This window comes from Sarcophilus harrisii, chromosome 1, assembly GCF_902635505.1.
Source record: "Sarcophilus harrisii chromosome 1, mSarHar1.11, whole genome shotgun sequence".
NCBI lineage: Eukaryota > Metazoa > Chordata > Mammalia > Dasyuromorphia > Dasyuridae > Sarcophilus > Sarcophilus harrisii.
The window spans coordinates 71,423,639-71,445,001 of record NC_045426.1 but is presented as its reverse complement, the minus strand read 5'-3'; the positions used below and the strand labels follow the sequence as shown (position 1 = coordinate 71,445,001).

The 21,363-nt window shown below is 34.8% G+C and overlaps 1 protein-coding gene across 7 annotated transcripts in view; it reads right to left on the bottom strand.

Annotated features, from left to right (window-relative positions):
* The window catches only part of GRB10 (growth factor receptor bound protein 10), a 263,879-nt gene that overhangs the window by 78,949 nt on the left and 163,567 nt on the right, over positions 1 to 21,363 (bottom strand). The window lies entirely within an intron of this gene.

Genomic DNA, 21,363 nt, shown 5'->3' with positions numbered 1-21,363 from the left:
AGACCGTAAGCTTTTGGTTACTAGAGTAAATGTTACTAGAATAAAAAAAACACCCATTACATTAATAGTCAACTAGAATTTGGATGATCAAAGTTTCTATTGAAATTTATTTCTATTACTAAGCCCCTTCTTTCACCATCCCCTCAACCCCATTCAAATGCCTTCTAGAAACTTGTCCCTTACCCCATTCAAGGAGGTAGGGGTGGTTTTCCCTTCATGAGTAGAATGAGTCGTCCCCATTGATGAACCCAACGTAGAGGTAGATCCCAGAGTGGCCAGGCAAAGCAGCAGTTCTATGGAAGACCTTCCAAGTCTTCCTCACCAACCCTTCTGAAAACCGGCAAGTAGACTGGGTTGGAAGCTCTACCCTAACTCAGATGTACTGGGACTGCAGGAAAGGAAACTAGAGAAATGGGTGGGTTTCCCAGAAAGACTCTGAGTGCAGGTGATTTGCTGGCACTGTTTCAGGTCTGACCAACAACTGTTTTCTGATTGGCTGGATACCTGATTGGTGGAAAGAGTATCCAAGGATAAGAGTGGGGTTTGGAGACAGAAGACCTAAGTTTTAATTCTGCCTCTAATAATTAGAAACAATGATTTGATGCCAGGAGGAACCACAAAGACCATTAAGTTCAAAGCACCCATTTTACTGAAACTCAGACTTGGAGAAATGAATTCATTCTCTCTCTCTCTCTCTCTCTCTCTCTCTCTCTCTCTCTCTCTCTCTCTCTCTTTAAAATAATAGCTTTTTGTTTGCAAAATATATGCAAAGATAGCTTTCAACATTCACTCTCGCAAAACCTTGTGATCCAAATTTGTTCTCTTTCCCTTCCCCCACACCCTCCCCTGGACAGCAAGTAATTCAATCTATGTTAAACATGTGCAATTTTTCTATACAAATTTCCACAATTATCAAGAAAAATCAGATCAAAAAGGAAAAAATGAGAAAGAAAGCAAAAAAGCAAGCAAATGACAACAAAAAAGGTTAAAATACTAATGTTGTAATCCACTTTCAGTCTTCATAATCCTTTTTGGATGCAGAGGGCTCTCTCCATCACAAGTTTAATGGAACTGGCCTGAATCATTTCATTGTTGAAAAGAGTCAAATCCATCAGAATTGATTATTGTATAATCTTCTTGTTGCTGGGTACAATGTTCTCTTGATTCTACTCACTTCGCTCAGCATCAGTTCATGTAAGTCTCTCCAGATCTGATGGTTTCTTACAGAATAATACTATTCCCTAAGATTCATGTTCCATAACTTATTCAGCCATTCTCCAACTGATGGATATCCATTCAATTTCCAATTCCTTGCCACACAAAAAGGGCTTCTGCAAACATTTATTAGCAAACATTTTTTGCTTCTACAAACATTTTTGCACATGTGGGTACTTTTCCCTTTTTTATGATCTCTTTGGAATACAAACCCAGTAGTTTTGATCCAGACTGCTGGATCAAAGGATATACACAGTTTGACAGCCTTTTGTACATAGTTCCAAATTGCTCTCCAGAATGGTTGGTTCAGTTCACAGTTCCACTAACACTGTAATAGTGTCCCATTTTTCCCATATCCCCTCCAACATTTATCATTATATTTTCCTGTCATCTTAGCCAATCTGACAGGTGTATAGTGGTATCTTAGAGTTGTCTTAATTTGCAAGAAATGAATTCTCTTGACCACAGTGACAAGGTAGTATGAAGACTAGCTAGGACTCAAACAGAGGTTCTCTTCCTTTCCAAGAAAATAAAATACTTTAAACTAGGCAGGGATAGCAAAAGATCACCTGTCAATTTACTGAGAACAACAATTTATTCCAAATAGTAAAGCATTTCCCAGCCTTAACTATGGGCCAAACATAGTGATAAATTCCCAAGAGATTTAAATACTAAAGCAAAGTCAGTTTCTGTCCAGAAATAGTAAATAAAGCAGCCAGAAAGATGAGTATTTTGGTTTGGAAATTAGGGGAATGGGCACATACCTTTTTCCTAGGGCAATGAAGACCTTAGTTTGATCCTGGTTCTAAGAATGGGAAGGGAGTGGTAGTGATTTAGTAGAAAAGATGCAAATAATAAATAGCTAGTCTTTGATTTAGGGGGAGGGAGAGAAGAGATAACTACTGATTGGCAAGGGGGAATGAATAAATTTACTATAATCCTATTTCTAAAAAGTAGTAAACTCAGCCATCTTACTTCAATTATTTTGGGTAACAATTTTTTTTCAATATAGTGCTTAAAAGGCAGACATGATAAATATTGAAAATACATTTAATGGAAAAATAACTGATTTTGTTTGCAAAGAATACATCTCTAGATCTCACCTTCCTCAGTTGTATAATCAGGAGGTTTTTATCCAGATGAATTATAAGGCATTTTTCAGTTCTAATAATCTCTTAAATCTGTAACCTCTTATATTAAAAATGTTTGTCGTGCTCTTGGGCTCTTGATTTAATTTAAGTTCTACTAGAGTTGGTTTATTCATTGTTTTTGTTTCAGACTTGTGATTTCATGAGGAGTAAAGGCATAGGAGGAGTAAGGAAAACTAAAATAAATGCAGATAGAAGCTCCTCAAATGTTTGATTTGAGAGAGTTGCCAAGAGTACTGGGAATATGTGACTCATCCATGTTCATGAAACTATGTGACAGAGACAGCTCTTGAATCCTAGTCATCTTGACCTCAAGGATGAAAATCTTTATCTGAAGGTCATTATCAAATAAGGTTTAAGTATCGATAGTTAAACATTATATTGTATAAAACATATTAAATATATTGAATTGTGTGATGATTTAAAATAATTTTGGAAAAGCAGAAGCTTCCCTTATTAGAAAAATTCATTTATATGAACAATTCCTTCTTAGAATATGCTGAGTACACATGTTATATCTGATTTTTAAGAAGGCCCAGACAATATGTTTTTCCTAAGATTTCATAACTAATGAGTAAACCATCAAAATTCACTGTATGTAGAAATTAGGAATTAAGAGTGTCTTTCAATTCATTTCTCAACCACCTTCTATATTAAAACAGTGACAAGATAGTGGGGAAACAATGATCAAAAAATGCAAGATAGTCTGCAGGGGCAAGAAGTTTCCAATCTATAAGGGCAAATTACTCAAAGAAAATCTAAGGAAACTGAAAAAGGAGACTTCTTAGAAGAAGTGGCATCTAAACAGAATGAGTCTTGAGAAAGAAGAGAGTTTTCCAGATCCAAAGAAAAACTCGATTATCTCATTGGCCAAGACATAAATTTAAAAAACTTTCATTCTTCAAATACCAAGACTTATTATGAACTGTCTGACCATGGACAAATCAGTTTATCTTTATGGACCTCAGTTTTGTTCTCTGTAAATTAGGGGTAATGATATTTCTATTATTTATATCATCAAGTTTTTGTGAGGAAAATACTTTATGAACCCTAAAGCATCCATTGAATATTCAAGATAATTTTGATCAGTCAAATAATCAACCAGGATTTATGTACCTACTATGTGTCAGGTATTGTGATAAGTTTTGAAGATTTTTAAAAAGAGGGAAAAAAACATCTAGTGTCTGATTTCAAGGAAATTCTAGTCTAATGGGGGAGACCATATGAAAACAACCGTGTAATAACCACAAGCAAGATACATTGGGGATAGTCTCAAAGGGAGGGCATTAAGATTATGGAGGACAGAGAAAAGTTTCTTGCTTCAACAAGCAGAAGGTAGGATTTTGAAACCTGAAAGCATAGAGGATAAATCACAGCCTTCAAGCTGCATAGAAGAGAGAAGAGAAAAAACTTTCAAGCGAGTGAAACACAAAGTGAAAAAGTTCAGAATTGGTCCGGTATTCCAGGAACAGAAAAAAGGCCATTGCACTCACTGGGTTATAGAACTATGTGAAGGGGAATTAAGGTAGGTCTTTCTACTTGAAAGGTAGGAAGGTCTTTAAAAACCAAACAGAGGATTTTTTAATTTCTTCCAAGAGTTTATAAAAAGCCACTGGCATTTACTGAATATCCATTATCTCTTAGAAAATTAACAAATAAAAACACAACCATTAAAGGAGGCTGTAAAACAATGACTATTTCCACAGAGCACAAACAAAAAGGTTCTATTGAATGGAAAAGCTTTAAGTATGGGCTTAGTCGTGCACTGTAGTCTGAGGGTCAATGTAACATATTTCTGGCAGGATCATCAAATTGGCTACCATATCATGAATGTTTTGGCTGAACCAACTTTTAAAACTGGAGCATATAGATCAAAAGAAAGAATACAAATACTAAAGCTATCATAGTTTTTGTAGATGTGGTTGTCTGTTCAATGTCAAAGGTAATGGAAAACAAAAGCCTCATTGATCAAATGGAGATTTTAGTTTTCTTCTCCAGCTAGCAGTCCATATTATTCTATTTCTATCGAAATTCAAGAATTCTCATTCTGAATGCTCAATTATGTTGGAGAGACAAGCATAGTGCCCAAGTAGTTTCTTTGTGCTCTTCTCAGTTCAGGTAACATTTGAGCAATTGTGTTCGGTTCTGGATGCAACATTTTAAGCAAAGCAGGAACAAACTAGGGGTCAAAAAAAAGTTTTAAAAATCTGTACTGGGAAAATTTAATGTAAAGAAGACTTGGGAGCTGGGAATTCTATTATGTGATAAATCTGTTCTAAAGGTAAGACACAAAGTTTGTGTGTGTGTGTGTGTGTGTGTATATATATATATATATGTATATATATATATATATAATATGTATGTATACATATCATATTAGAATTGGAAACTGAATTTAAACATTTTATTAACAATAATTTTATTTATTTTTATAGTCTTTAGGATAATTTTATTTAGGCTCTATTTTTTAGGCATGGAGCTCAGGAGAAGCAAAGAAATAATCATTTCATTTTGTTAGAGATGTGGGGGAATACAGACTTGGAATATTGCTTACACTGTATCAACACATTTGAAGTGGGGGTTGGTTTTGCTAATTTTTGCTTCATCTTTGCTGCAAGGAAAATTATCCACAACAAGAGCAAGGAACACCAAGGGAGAAAAGCGATGCCATATTAGAAACGTTGTATGACTGAAGTGTTGTTCTCTCCTCCGGGAGAGGCTGTCCATGTAGCATCTGCAAGAAGCACAAAGCAGCACTGGTGCATGAACAGCTCAGTTGAGACAAGTCTGTAACAAACTATTGAAAGCTCTCCAGGAGGGGAACCAGTGGAGGGCAAGTAATGAGCTTTCCTTGTATGGAAGAACAATACCCCATTGGTCCAATTAAATGTGGCAGAATGCAACTGATTGGCTGTATGCTCTGGGGGACCTGAGAAGCTGCATAAATCAAGGCTGTAGTTAGGGGACTGGAGCAGCTCCTACCTGGTACACTATGAAATGTCTTTTTCCTTTCAGATTGGATACTCGCTTTATTTGAATTCTACCCAATTGGTAGGTGACATTCTCCCTGGACTCTGGAGAAATCCAGACTAATCAATTCACCCACAAGAGCATATTCAGAAATGAATGTGACTTAAAGAATGAAAGATCACAATAAAACTGAAATATTTTTTAAAAGGGAGAGAAGGGAAGAACTTTGAAGACCTCAGTACTGTTCCAGATCTAAGTTTTTTAATTCAATGATTCTAAGTAAAAAAAAAGCTTTGCAAAATCATTCCACTGACTTTAAGATAGATGCTTTTATCAGTAACGGTATTAACTAAGCTTCTCTCATTGCAAAGTACGGCTAAACAGCCATTTCTCCCTTTGATTTCTGCCCTATTTGGATTTATTGAGTTTATTATATTATCTAGCCAATAACAGAAGCAGCTAAGTAAAAAATGGGATAAAGGTCAGTCAGAAATACCTAACTAAGTTCAAATACGGTCTCAGCCACTACTTGGGTGACGCTGGACAACTCACTTGAAGTTTAACTCAGTTTTCTCAATTGTAAAATAAGGTTATTAGCACCTATATTGTAAAATTGTTGTGAGAATCAAAGAGATTAAAAGAGGGCCTGTTTACATAGTAGGTATTATATAAATGCTTATTCCTACCCTCACTCCACTTTAGCAATCACTAAATTAATGTAGCCTTAATCAAACTGAGAGCTGCCGAAGATCTTAGCTCAAAAAAAAGGCCAAGGTCTCCCATCCTGCGCCATCTTCAGTTGTCCTGTTCTACATCTGGCCACCGGACCCAGATGACTTTGGAAGAACAAATGAGGCAGGTGATTTTGCACATCCCTCTTTCATTTAAATCCAACTCACTTGAGTGTCATGGCATCATTTCCCTGATATTTCTTTGAGAACAATGGACAAACAACAACAGCTATCACTTCTTTCAGAAGTAGGAAGCCCTAAAAATAACAGCCATGTTGAATAAAAGTGGGGTTTTTTTTGGGGGGGGGAGAAAGTATTGGAAGTGGAGGTATTAATTGGGCAAGTGAAATAGGTGGATCAGCATTCTTATGAATGAAAACTAGCATTGAGATCAGAATTATACACAAATAAATTATACACAAATGTGGGTTAGAATGGATAATGTTCCTTTTAAATATAAAAGCAATAAATACTTTGGAATCTTCTTTGATTTTAAACCTGTCCCCCATCTAATACCAAAACAGCCATCTACAATAAGTATCTCTTCTCTCTTCTTATTTCTTAACTTCCTTATAGTCCAGCTTCTGATCTTCTCCCACCAAAACTACTTTCTTCAAAGTTATCATTTTCTTAGTTGCCAAATCCAGTAGTTATTTCTTAATACTTGTTCTTCCCTTCACCTCTCTGCAGCCTCCTCCCCTCTCTGCTCTGGATTTTCAGGACACTTCTCTATCTCCTTTGCTGGATTCTTATCCAGACTGCCTTCTGAGCTTAGCCCTCAGAGTTCTGTCCTTGTTGCTTTTCGTTATTTAATCTAATTCCCTTGATGATCTCACCAGCTCCCATGTACTTAATACTATCTCTATGCTGATGATTCTCACATCTACCTTTCTTGCCCCAACTTCTGTACAGATCTTGAATCCATCACCACCAATTGTCTTTGCAGCATCTCAAACTGTGTATCCACTAGATGTCTTAAACTCAATTATCTTTCCTCCTAAATTCTCCCCACCTCCTACCTTCCCTATTATTAGAAAAAGGCAATACTATATTCCTGGTTCCTCAGGCTCACAATCTAGGAGTCATCCAGGTTTTCTCATTGTCTCTTACCTCTCCCTTTCCTCCTAAATCTGTTGCCACTGCCAATCAATTTTACCTTTGCAATATCTCTTAAATCCATCTCCTTTTCTAGTTGGATATTGCTACCTCTCTATGGCAAGACCTCATCACCCTTGCTTGGATTACTGCAATAACTTGCTGATGAAGTCAGCCTGCCTCAAATTTCTCCCCACTCCAATTCATCCTCCGTTCAGCCACCAAAGAGATTTTCATAAAGCCTAGATCCCACTATATTACTTCCCCTAAAAAGTGCTCTTAATCACTTCCAGGATCAATACAAAAATCTTCTACTTAGCATTTAAAGCCCTTCATAAACCTTATGGTCGTTCAGTTGTATCCAACTCTTTAGGTTCCCATTTGGGGTTTTCTTGGCAAAAATATAGGAATGGTTTGCTATTTCCTTCTTCAGATCATTTTACAGATGAAAAAACTGAGGCAAAACCAGTTAAGTGAGTGAGTTAACGTCACACAGCTAGCAAGATTTGAACTCAGGTAGGTGAGAGTTCCTGACTCCAATCCTAGCATCTATCCCCAGTGCCACCCAACTCCTCCTTAATAAACCTAGTCCCCTCCTACCTTTCCACTCATACTCTTCAACCCACTAATATTGGCCACCTTATTGATTCTGAAACAAAACACTCCTCCTCTTGGTTCCAGGTCTTTTCTATGGCTGACTCTCATGCATGGAATGCTTTCCTTCCACATCTCTCTGCCTACTGCCTTCTCTGGCTTCCTTTAAATCCCAAGTAAATCTTTATTTTTATAGGAAAATTTTCCCAAAACCTTTTCATTCTAGTGCTATCCTTCTGGTTATTATTATTATTATTCTGTGTATATACATATGTGTGTATTTATAAATATATGTAATTCTATATTACATAATATATTCTGTATCTATAATTCTATAATTAAATAGTTTATTCCCTGTGTAGATATAATTCAGTAACATGTATAATATACATAATATATTTTGCATATATAAAAGTCTATAATATAGATAATATATTGTATACATACATATATAATTCTATAAAATATCATATATTCTATATATGATTCTATAATAAATCACGTTATTCTGTATATATACACACAAACACACACACACACACACACACATATATAAAGTTATTCTGTATATCATTTGTATGAATTTGCTAAGTATTTCCCCTGTCAGATTGTGAGCTCCTTGAGAGCACAGACTATCTTGTACCTCTTTTGGTATCATTAGGGCTTAGCAGTTACTGGCACATAGTAGGGACCTTAATACATTTTTATTAGCCAATTAATTTGTATTTTATCTCATTAGAGGAAATAAAATACCTGAAGAAGCAAAATCATTATCTTCAAAGTACCAAGTACTTTTCATCAGTGGGCAATAAGAGCAAACTTTTTCACATCAATCAACAAAAATGTGTTAAGCACCTATTATGTGCCAGACAATGTGCTTGGCATCATAGGTACTAAGAAAAAAAAAAACAGCTCTCAAAATCAAGGTTGCTTATGTCCTAACAATATTTATCTATCTATCTATCTTGCTCTCTGTGTGCATTTAATTATGTGTGTAAATTTATATCTATACCTATATACTCACAGATTAACACCTATTTATATATGTGTTTTCTCCCTCTTTTTCTTCTCTCATCCTTAAAAGACTGTACACAATAGATGGCCAAAAACTGAGTGTGTGATTTCATCCTAATATTCTTACATTAAGGTTTAGCAAATATTATTAATAAGTACTCTTCACACATGTCACCAAAATAAATCCTATCTGCTCCCAAAATACTATAAAGTCTTTTCAACTCAATTAAGTATAAATCAATATTGGTCCAATCACCTATGCTAAAAATGCACATTGTGTACCATGACATGTAGTTGCATGGGCAGTTCACTGAGTTAAATTAATTATCAGAATAATTTTGAGCAGAAACATGTATTTATGAAATTCCACATTTTTTTCATTGTACTTCATGATCATCATTCCTAGATTTTTACATAATAAAAGTGAAAAATTCTGCAACATGTATAATATATTCTGTGTGTGCATATATTACATAATATACACACAATTATATTTTCATAGCTCTATAATAATTAAAGAACTAAAGAGAAAGGTTTCTAGAATATTAAATGGATCCTTCAGGGAGAATTTACAAAAGACAAATACAAGAAAGAGACAATATGAGGAAATGTGGAAAGATTTCTATCTGTATTAGTGAAGAAAATACATTTGCCTTTGATGTTATTATTTTTTCAAATACAAACCCATGATTTCAGTGTGAGGACTGATGTCAAAGAACAAATGAAATGTAGCCTAACAATTATCAGGACTGGAAGGATTAAGTGAGGGCTTTTTTTTCAGGATGGGGGAGACATGCATATGGTTGTAGGCAATAGGAAATGAGTCAGCAGACAGATCATAAACTCTTCTGTAATTAATTTATGGTCTTAGAAAGTTACTGAGGAAACTAAGAGGCAAAATAACTTGCTCACGGTCCCACAGTTAGTATTTATCAGAAGTGGTTCCATCTATGTCACATCAGCCTTTTAAAGCTACAAATTCGCTCAATATTTCTGGAGTACCAGCCTGAGGAAATTGACAATAGGCAGATTTGCCAAGAATTTGAAATCTTGGTAATCTTCTAAGTTAAAGCTAGACTAGTTGAGGTTGTAGATACATTGGAACAATTCTGGCAAGCCCTAACTTGAGAAAGAGAAATAGAGAGCAGTCATCTGTCCTAAAAACCTGGATCTAATTTATTTAATCTTTTTTATAAATCTTATAGTCTAACATAAGTGATGCTATATTTGCTGGCAAAGAAGTGAGGTTTTACTATAGCCTGGAATGGAGATGGTCTTACCCAAAATACACATCAGTATTTCAAGGACTCAGGATTTCATCACTGTGGACACTCCCCCTTCACCAATGTTAATTATTAACTTTCTACGATTTAGAAGTTTTCATGAGTTGTTGTGGCTTAAATAAATTGTTATCTGGTAGTCCAACTGATAAGACTTTTTCAACTTCTCTGGACTTGGATAGTCTACAGTCTATCTAGTTAGAAGTTCAACAAGCCTGAGAATATGCCAAACCTTGAACTCCCTGAAATTGTCTTCAAGAACACAGGACTACTTCTACGCTGAGATGTGGGGTAGGATCTTAGTGGAGGTTACAAATAGAATTTTTCATCTGTAAAGAGACTTTAGAGATCATCTAGTCCAACTTTCTCATTTGAAATTAGTTAGAAAGTTTAAGTGGGGACAGATAGATGCCCCTGAATCAGGAGCACCTGAGTTTAAACACGGCCTCAGAGACTTAGGACTTACAAGCTGGATGACCCTGGGAAATCACATAACCCCCTTCTGCCTCACCAAAATAAAAAATAAATTATGGAGAATTAAGTATAAGTGAATTGTTCAAAGTCACAGAGTTCATTAGTGAATCAATGCTCAGACCAATGCCCATTTTTCCAAATTAAATCTGTTTCTCATAAGGGTTTACTGCTGTATGATTTTGCCTCATAGGCTTAGGATTAAGGGCAGTGAACCTGTAATAAAGTCATTGCCAGGATCCCTGACAAACCATGGTCTACTACCCTCAGACAAATATTAAGACCAAGCAAAACCTTATCTATTTCCTGTCATACTGCAAAATAAAATAAAAAAAAAAAAACCCAAAAAACAAAAAACTGGATCTTTTAGTCCTTTAGTATTCAACTACAAGTAAAAGGAGTGATATCTGGAAAGGAAGGTAGTATACCCAGGAAAGTTCTGTGTGTGTTGGGTCCCCACGATATTTTTTTTTACATTGCTGCAAACTGAATGAATGTAAAGAAACAAAGCATCCATAACCAAGGTATTTAACTAGGTATGTGATTCAAAGTAAATCACTTAGTCTCTCTGAGCCTAAGTTTATTCATCTATAAAATGGGAATGAATAATGGCACCTCCCTCACAGGATTGTGGTGAGGATAAGATGAGGTAACAAAATCCTTGCTCCATTCTATCTTAAAAATGGATTTATATGACTTAAACAGACTTCAGTTCCTGATCTAGAGAAGACCAGACATAAAAATAAAACTCATTGAGTTATTACACATTTCTTTTACTTCTGAATTCAAAATGAAGGTTGTTGAAGACCAAAGAACTTCTTCTGGCTTCCTTCTGCACAAATCAGTTCTGTATTGTGATATGTGTTGATAGAATAAAGGTGTTTTTTTTTTTTCCCCATTTGTACTCCAAACAAAATAAGACAGTAACATTTCCCTTCATTATTATCAGTATATAAATATTGTCTTTTATCCCAACCAGCTGTTATCACTTTAGTTAAAACATTTCCTTTGGCTCTCCAAAACCTCTTTCTCTAGTATTTGCAATATTAACTTTCTAATATTGCATTCACTCTCTCAATTGGAGCTTTTGAATGAATAAACAAAGTATTAAAGATTGTTTCCAGACTTTCTGAAATACTTATTGTAAATGGTCTGTTCAATAATTGCCTTAGACCCAAACGTCAAAAATGTTGTGCTTGAGTAGCTTCAAAATTTTTATACATCATACAACTGCAGCTTCTTCCAGTATGACTCCACCAAGTCCATGAAGTGTTTAACATACATGCTGCTTCAAGCTAAACTCTGCAAATGAAAGGGATTCCAGAGATTATTTAGTCTAATCCATTTGTTTTACAAATGGGGAAACTGAGGCCCACCAGGAAGGTGGCCAGGAAATTCTACTCTAAGAGATGGGTTCTCCCCCTCCCCCAAGAGTGCCTCCAATATATGATCTATCTATATCTTAGGTATATATAGTTGTTTATGTGTTGTCTCCTTGAGGGCAAAGACTTTTTATTTTTTATTTTTTGCTTTCCTTATATCCTCAGAACAACAAATCTTGACTTGGCCAAAGCACTAAGTCAATCAATGAGCATTTGTTAAGAACTTATTATAGGGTGCTAGACATATACATAATGAATGAAACAATTCCTATCTGAAGGAAAGAGAAAGAAATAAGGATTTAGGAAGCACCTAATATGCTCCAATCACTATACTAAGCATTTAAAAATATAATTTCATTTGAAAGAACTAATGAAGAGCAGAGCTGAGATTTAAATACAGAGATCTTCCTTCAAACCTGTACTATATCATGCTGGATGGTAATTTACTATTATTCTTGCTTTGAATATCTCTATATTGATGTCTCTCAAATTTACAAATCCAATCCTAATCTCTCTCCAAACCAATCTAATGCTACCCATTGCTTGCTGGAATTCTCTATCTAAATTTCCCAACTCAAATGCAAAATGTACCAGACTCATCCTTCTGAATTCTCTTATTTCTGGTGGAAAACTAATACCCTTCCAAGCACCAGTCAATTCATTCAGTCCAGCTACCAGTCAGTTCATTCTGTCATCCAAATTGACAACTTTAAAGTCAATCCTTCCTTTTTTAATCTTCATTCCCCCACTGCCAAGTTACCAAAACATTTCTTGATGGAACTTTTACACTATCTCTCCAATTGGTCTCTCTGCTTCCATCCTTTTCTCTCCCCATCAATCCTCCAAACAGCTTCTTAAATAAGTCATTGTTGAAGGAGAAGGCCAATTTTGCTCATACAACAAGAGAAGCGGTGAATCTATTGGAAAGTTTAAGTAAATTGTGCCGCATGAATGTAGTAGGATGTACTACTTTGAAAGACTATGAATATTATAAAATAGCATGAATGAGAGAACCCAGAAGCCAGTGCAGTGTGAAGTAAGTAGGAACAGAAAAACAATATATATGATGACCACAGTAACGTAAAAGGAAAGAACAAAGAAAATAAATCTACTGAACAAGCTTGGTCCCTGAGAGGAGTTATAAAAACCTCCCTCTTTGCCTTCTAAACAGAGGTGAGACACTGGAGTTAAAGAGTATTGACATAAATAAAAATAAGTCCAAAAAGAAATTTAAGTTTACCTATAAACTCATAGGTTTCTCTGGCTCCAAAATACCTTATTATTGACCTCAAAGGGCAAGACCATAAATGCAAGTTGAGAAAACCATCATTCAAGTCTTTTAAACTTAGCTTACCTAGCAATGCCTTCTAGAAAATCCAGCTTTCTCTCACTTCATCTTCAAAAAGAATGAAATCTTCTTAAGAGCAAGAACTGTTTTATATTTGTCACTGTAGCCCAAGGATCAAACAATAAGTTTGGTGTCACAATGAGTGTTTGGGAAATTAAATAGAAAAATTTAATTAGTTAAATAGGAAAAAAATTTCCTTCCTCAGGGAGGGAGAAAAAAAATTGAAACACTAGGTTTTGCAAGGGTAAATGGTAAAAACTATCTATGCATATGTTGTGAAAATAAAAAGCATTTAAAAATAAATAAAAATTGAAAAAAATTTCCTTTCTCTATTAGTGTCAACCTGGAAAAACTCAGATCCATTCAATGATTACTAAAGAAAGATATTTATTCAAGGTCAGGGAACTATAATTTGGGATAATATACTGTCCCACTCAGACGTGGATACCCAGAGAGAAAAAGAGAGAAGAGGTTTCTTATAAGGATATAGCACTAAGGGCCTATAGTTTGAGTGTACTAGAAGAAGAGAGTATTGAGTTATATAAACAAAGTCACAGAAATGGGATAGCTTTTCCTGGTGTTCCAGCATCAGCTTTTTGGACTCATCAAACTTAAAAAAAACAAAACTTAAGTAGTAAAGATGATGATGATCAGGAAAAAGTTGTATAATCTCTTCTAATGATGATTAACTCTATAAAATGGAAGGTTCTTTGCCCACAGTGTAGATTTATGATGTCATTCTGAACACTGAGAATTCCATGAATTGGGAGGCTTGACAAATGTCCATTTTTTTCCTCACAGTAATAAAGAGGATGGACTAGGTAGGTCTCTGAGATATCAAGTCTGCAACTGTGACTTTGGTGATAAAAGACCAGGATTCTTTTATTATTAAATAAAATTAGTTACTATTCCCTCCTTTATACTCTCATGAGATTCAATTTCATTATTAAAAAAATCAGAGGAACTCATTTTTTTGCTGCGTTCAATTTCTCACTGCTTATCTAAATCTCTTTCCTTAGAGACTTTAAAATGAGTTATTACCAATCAATTAGCAAAATTTATTAAGTCCCTACTACATGCTAAACAATACGGGTATAAATATAAATATAAAAATGAAACCATCTCTATTCTAATGGAGTCGGCCAACAAGTACCACTGAAGATGAACATAGTCTGAATTCCTGGAAACAATCTGGAAGCCTCAAAGCAAGTCAGAAGGAACACTGCTAGGATTATTTCTGGATCTTTTTGATTTTGATTAGGCCTTTTGTTTGTGGAACTTTAGGATAGCCCCTCACCCTTGGTTGAAGCCTCTAACAGAATTCTCAGATGAATTCTTTGCATTGAAAAAACCATTATAACTCTACCATTATTGTGTCTAATGAGAAAATCAAATTATAAATCAATTATATAATTATTATATTATTTTTAAAACTTTGAGTTCCAGACTCTTTTGTTAACAATTATATACCACGAAAATTATACCAGTGCAAATTATAAAATTAAATATATAAATCAATCCCATCTCCATCCTTCCTCCCTCCCTGAGTTTATTTCCCTTATAAAAGACTTAATCTATATTAATTCCATATTGGTGTTATTCCACCAGATAATGATGAACACCTTCCTCCTTGTTAACTAACTTTTTTTAGGCTACTAAATCCCTTTTAGGGTTGGCCCACCACTCAATGGCATAATTCCACCTCATAGTGTCTCCCTCCAGGATTACTGCTAGCAAACTTGTCATCCCTCTTGTTCATTCCTTAAACCCCTAATGGATTTAGCATCTGTTCTTAGCACTACTAAAGTTCCATCTAAGAATTAAGTTAGAACATTGTGAAAAAGCTCAGAGAAAAGCCAGAGGGTCATTTCTTCAATTGCTTTCAGAATACCTTTTACACATTTCTTTGTGTTACACATAAACAACAACTGTCTTTCCCTTTAGCAGAGTTTGGTTAAATTAAATGGTATTTCATTTTATCCTGACATTTCTCTCATAGTTATTATCTTGAACTTTCTTAATAATAATGAAGCATGGAAAACAAACTTCTAGACAAATTGAGAGGTCTCTGGTTTCCTCATCTTTCACACTTTCCTTCTCAAACAGGTATTATTCCTTTCTTTGGTCCATTAATTTGGTCAATTTGGTCCAAATGACAAGGTGTGCTCATGTAGACATAATACACCAGCTATAATTCGCTCATTTCTTTATACTATTCTTGAATTCTACTCTGGGCTCTGTCTGGCTCCAGAAAGTTGTGTATCTTCCAACCTTGACTAAATGGACAGCTAGAGCATCAGATTACTTTTTTCTACAGAGCAAGGAGAAAACAATGGAGCCCAAAGTCTTTTAGATGTTAAAACCTTACATCATTATTATAAATTTAAAGGCCTTAGCTCTGTATTTAGAATTGCTTAGAGGAAGAAATGTAATCATGACCTCTGGTATCAAGGAGACAAAGTTAACCTTCCATTAAATGAAACTCACACTTTATACAGAAGAAGAAAAATCAGAATGGAATCTTTAGCTCTTCCCACCAAAAAAAAACAAAAACAAAAACAAAAAAAACTACACACATACACACACACACACACAATACATATGCACATGTATGTCTATATACATATATGTACATATGTATGTATATGCATGTATATATGTATATACACTATATGTGTATTGTGTGTGTGTGTATATATACACACACTCACATGTACACACATACATTTTTACTTTACAAAACCCACCCTCTCAAGTAATGAAACCTCATGTACAGTTTTAGGAGACAAAATTCTTGGTTCTCACCAACCTGCTTCCAAAATAAGAGAGCATTTTTTCCCCTGCAATAGCCCGGAGGTCTAGATAATATTTTAATGGCCTTATTTTGGGATGAGGAACTTTGTAAACAACTTAAGTGACACAACCATAGACAGCTAGTCTGTATACTTATTGAAAACAGAAGGTCACTGGGGAGGTAGAAATCCCAGATGTAGCTAAAGCATGTGACAAAGTCAGGAAGCAAAGCCAACTCTGGCTCCCTGACAAGAAACACTTACTTTGGCTTCTAAGTTTTGATAATGTCCTCAAATGGAGATGTTACCTACTCTGTGCAAAGGAGACTGAGAATGAGAAAAAATATCTACAGACAAGTGAATAATGAAAGAGAACTCCCAACTCTAAAGAGCTTGGGGACAAAATTAACTTAGAAAAGACAAGAGAATTCTGTTATTGTCCTATGGAACAAGGGGAAACTTGTGAATATTGATTTTAAGTCATAAAGAATGTCAGTGTACAGTCAGAAAAGCTAGAGAAGGGCAGGGGGTAGGAATGAAAGACTGATTTCCCAGTAGTTGAAATTGTGCAATATTTTATGTTGTCCTTATTCCAAGAAAAAATTAAGAATATCTCAATATTTGATTAAGAAAAATAAAATATATATTATTAGCAGAGGTGAGAGTTTAAATTAAAATTTGAAGACAAAAAAAGATAAATAGAAATATTACTAGGTATTCTTTCTCAATTCATGGAAAGGTTTAAGTTCATTAAAAAAATGTCTCAAATATAGTTCTGGACAAACAGCATTTCATTTTCCTACTGAGAGAACAGATCAGCAGGAAGTCTGTCACTTAAAGAACATAACAACAAGAATATATGCTAAGGCTGGAATGCTGCAAAACAGGAGAGGAAAACAGACATGAAATCATCTTACATAACTAATAAATGAACATTTCCCTTTTGGGGGGTAATTCATCACTGTGTAAGAGCTAAATAGGTCACTGAAGACCTTTAGTCATCTTAATCACTTCATTTTACAGATAAGGAAATTAAGATGTGTTGTTTGTTTGTTTGTTGTTATTGTGTGGTGTGTGTGTGTGTGTGTGTGTGTGTGTGTGTGTGTGTGTGTTTGGGGGTGGGGGTGGTTGTCAATGATTTCCTCAAGGTCATATAGCTCAATTCTTACTAAAAGAGCTGAGGCTAGAATCCAGGCTGCCTTGATAACATTATCTCAGCTCTTCACTCAAAATAGGTTTTGTGTAAAACCATTTAGTAGTCAGCCTGGATAGGGACAGGTTTTTACAGGCTCTTATGCTATTCCTCCAGGGATTTACCAGCCAAACTAAGAGGGTATTCTGTTTGTGATCCAAATAAACTTAAAGCTCAGCAGCTACTTCAAATTACAAAATATGGCTCTCAACTTCAAGTCAAACTCCTCCTTCCATAGAAGGCCATTCATTCCCTTTCCTCTAAGTTGCTATCACTTTTCCCTCTAAGGTGACTTTTTACCTGCTCTTGTCTGTGTCTTGTATGAACCTACTTATTTCCATCTTGTTACTCCATTAGAACAGAAGCTTCTTGAAGATATAAATGATTTTTATCTACAGTGCTTAGCATAATATCCTCCACAAAGTAAGAGCTTAAGAGAAACTTGTTGATGACTGAGGTTGGTCCCAGGAATAAACAATCCATCAGGTTCATTCAGAAGCATTTAATTAGAGCGTACAATATGGTAAGCACAAAGTCATATGCTTACTATGTGCCTCAAGCTTTGCTATATTTTATGAATATAAATAAAAGATACCTCACATTTAAAAAAAATTTATTCTCTCCCAATTAACAAATATTTATTTTCTTTCCCTTTCTTTCACTTCACTCCCACAGCAAAAAAAGAAATACAAAAATCTTAAAAAATATGCATAGTCAAAATAGAATCCTATATTAGCCAGGTCCATATAAATTTTGTCTCAGACTACATCCTGAATTTTATCTGTCCCTGTAAGAAAATAGGTAGCATGTTTCTTCGTGACTCCTTTGGATTTATGATTAATAACCATTGATCAGAGTTGTTAAGTCTTCCAAAGTTGTCTTTACTATATTGTTATTATTCTATAAACTATTCTAGTTCTGATAATTTCACTCTGCATCAGTTTATACAAAGTCTCATATTTTTCTGAAACTGTCTTCTTTATCATTTCCTATAGCACAACAGATTATATATGATATATCACATATGTATATGATATAACATATCACATCTATGTACCATAATTAGCTCTACCATTCTCAAATGATGGGTGTCCTTTCAGTTTCAAGTTCTTTGTCACTACTGAACAAAAGCAGTCACATAAGTGTTTTTATACATATGGGTCTGTTTTTCTCTTCCTGTGACTTTTTTGGGGTATATATCTAGTAATAATATTACTGGATCAAAGGATAACCACATTTTAGTTGCTTCGAGGGGCATTGTTACATATCATTTTCCCAAATGGCTGGACCAGTTCACAGCAAGGAGTTCACATTCCAACAAGAAAGACAACATAAATAAATGAGAATGTACAAGATAAATACAGACTAAACCTTAGAGAAGACAATACTAGCAGCTGGAAATCCAGGAAAGGACTTCTAGAAAAAAATGGCCCTTGAACTGAAGTCTTAAAGGAAGCACAGGGGTCTCATAGTTGTAATTTGGAAAGGAGAGCATTCCAGACATGAAGAAAAGCTAATGTAAATTTGTGGAAAAGAGAGATAGAGTGTCCCTATGTGAAGAACAGCCAAGAGCCAAGATGGATAGATCACAGAGTATGTGGAGAGTAACAGAAGTTAGGAGACTGAAAAAAGTAGATAGGGGCCAGGTTGTGAAGAAATCTAAATGCTAAACTTAGGAGTTTTGTTCCTAGGATAACAGGGAAGTCCTGGAGTTTATGAGAATGGCAGTAATGAGGTCAGATCTAAGCTTTAGGAATATGACCTTGGCAGCTGATGGAATGATGGACTGGAGTGGAAAGAGACTTAAGGTAGCAAGACCAATTTGAAGGCTGTCAACAAAATGTAGGTAAGAGATGATGAAGGTCTGACCTAGAGTGATGGCTAAATGAATGTAGTGATGGGAAATCAAAGTCAATCAGCATTTAGTAAGTATCTGTGTGCGAAATGCTACAGATACAAAGAAAGGTACCTGCTCTCAAGGGGCTCAGTCTGAATGAAGAGTGGAAATGGCAAGAATTGGTAAAGGAGTGCATATGTGGGATGAGAATGCAAGGTTGCAAGCTTATATGAACAGTTATGGAAATACATAAGTCCCACAGATAAAATCACCAAGTGAGAGAACCTAGAAAGAAAAAAGGACTGGGACAGAGTGTTGGAGAGCATCAATATTCACTGTGCACAATAAATTAAAACACATTTTGACCTCTTTCAGATACCTAAATTGGGCAATTTTGAATGGTATTTCTAACTTAAAAATTTTTGCACTGAGGAAAAATATCATCACCTGGTGAGGGGATCTCTTCACATTTTCCTAGGCTGCTTCCTCAAAGCAAAGAAACAGCATCACTTTTGAGCTGAATGGGACCTTAATTTAGTAACATGCTCAAGGTCACATAGATAGATAGGTAGAAGAGCTGGGACTTGAACCCAAGTACCCAAATCTTCTGACTCCAAATACAATACACTTTCTACTATGCCACATATTCATGCACAGTCCAATGCCAGGTCCCTGTTCTAAACCTTTCCAAATTTTTTTTGGTTTGTTTTTAGTTTTGTTAATGCATTATATATGTTATATATATACATATATATAATATACACATATAGACATACATATGTACATATACATATATATACGTATATATGTATATATCTATGTTATAAACATTTAGAGTCTTGATAAGACCTAGCCTGCTTTGTGTTTAGCTGACATAGACTTTTACAATTTAGGGTCAAAGAGAATAACTTTAGAGGAGCCAAAATTCTTGATCTTGTAAAGAACACAAATAAAATACCACTGATTACCAATTTACTACATTAATTTTGGATATTAAAATTTATCAATTAATATAATGCCTTATATGATGATGATAATTTTATTATAACTGCCTCCCCCCCTTTTCACTTCTAAAATAGCCAACATATTCCTAATTTTTAAATTTTTCTATAACTAACTGATATCAATCTCTTCTATCAATATTCCTGGGGTGACTTCTCTTGGCAAAAAACAGGAATTTCCAAATTGAAATTCAAAAAAATTACAACGCACAACATTTACCTAGCATTTTAGGGGTTGGAGATTCTGTATGAGTTTATTTTTAAGATGAAATGTAGTCAATCACAAAAACATACAGATTTATTCCTGGATAGGATCTCAGCTGCCTTCTAATCTAACTCATAAACCAAAAGAGAGCCCCTAAGTCTCCATCATTCCCTCCCAATAAAAGGTTTTCCAGTCTCATCCTGAAGACTTTCATAGACTACAAGGCAGCTTTTTTTTTTTTTTTTTTTGAACTAAATGAGCCTATTTCTCATTTCCTGTGGTCTGGGAATCCATTTAACAGAGATTCACAAGAGTTGTAAACCAGCTTTGAATAAAGACTTCAATGGCTATTATAAGAATAAGGTGCATAAGACTGGACTTTGAGCCCTCAGCTTACGTTAATCAGAAACATTTATGCTTAGTTCCTAGTTTTTGGATATGTTTTAGATAGTTGAGGCTGCCAGAGAATGACCTTTGAAATTAAACAGTTTGCCTGAGAGATGGTAATAAGATCTAGTGAGAATAATCATTCTAAACGCTAATTGCTCCATATGGTGCTGCAGAAATACAATCTAACTCTTTCAAATTAATACTCTTTTTAAAATTGTAGTTTACATCTGATTCCCAAAAAGTATTTGCTTAGATATTTATTCACTATAGCTTCAAAACAGGTTTGAGAGGTAGATAAAGTAGAGATGATTGTCTCAAAACTTGATAGAGATTAAATGACAGCTCTAAGGTAACAGAGAAAGTAATAGTAGAAAATGATAAAAGTAATATTATAGTTAATATTTATATGGTGCTTTGAGATAGGCAAAGGCATAGGATCTTATTAGAGCCTTAATCAGCCCATGAAAGATGAGTAGGAGATGAGTATAGTTACTACAACACTGTCATTCCTATTTTCAAGATGAATAACTGAGAATTAGAAAATTCGAAATTGTACATCATATGAATACAGGTCAGTTGAGACATCTTTCTTCATACTGTATAATACTGCACTTTTTTCTTGACAGTAGGAGCAAACTAAAGGATGCACATCAGAGATTGTATACATTGTATAATACACTCATACAAGCTTTCCTTCT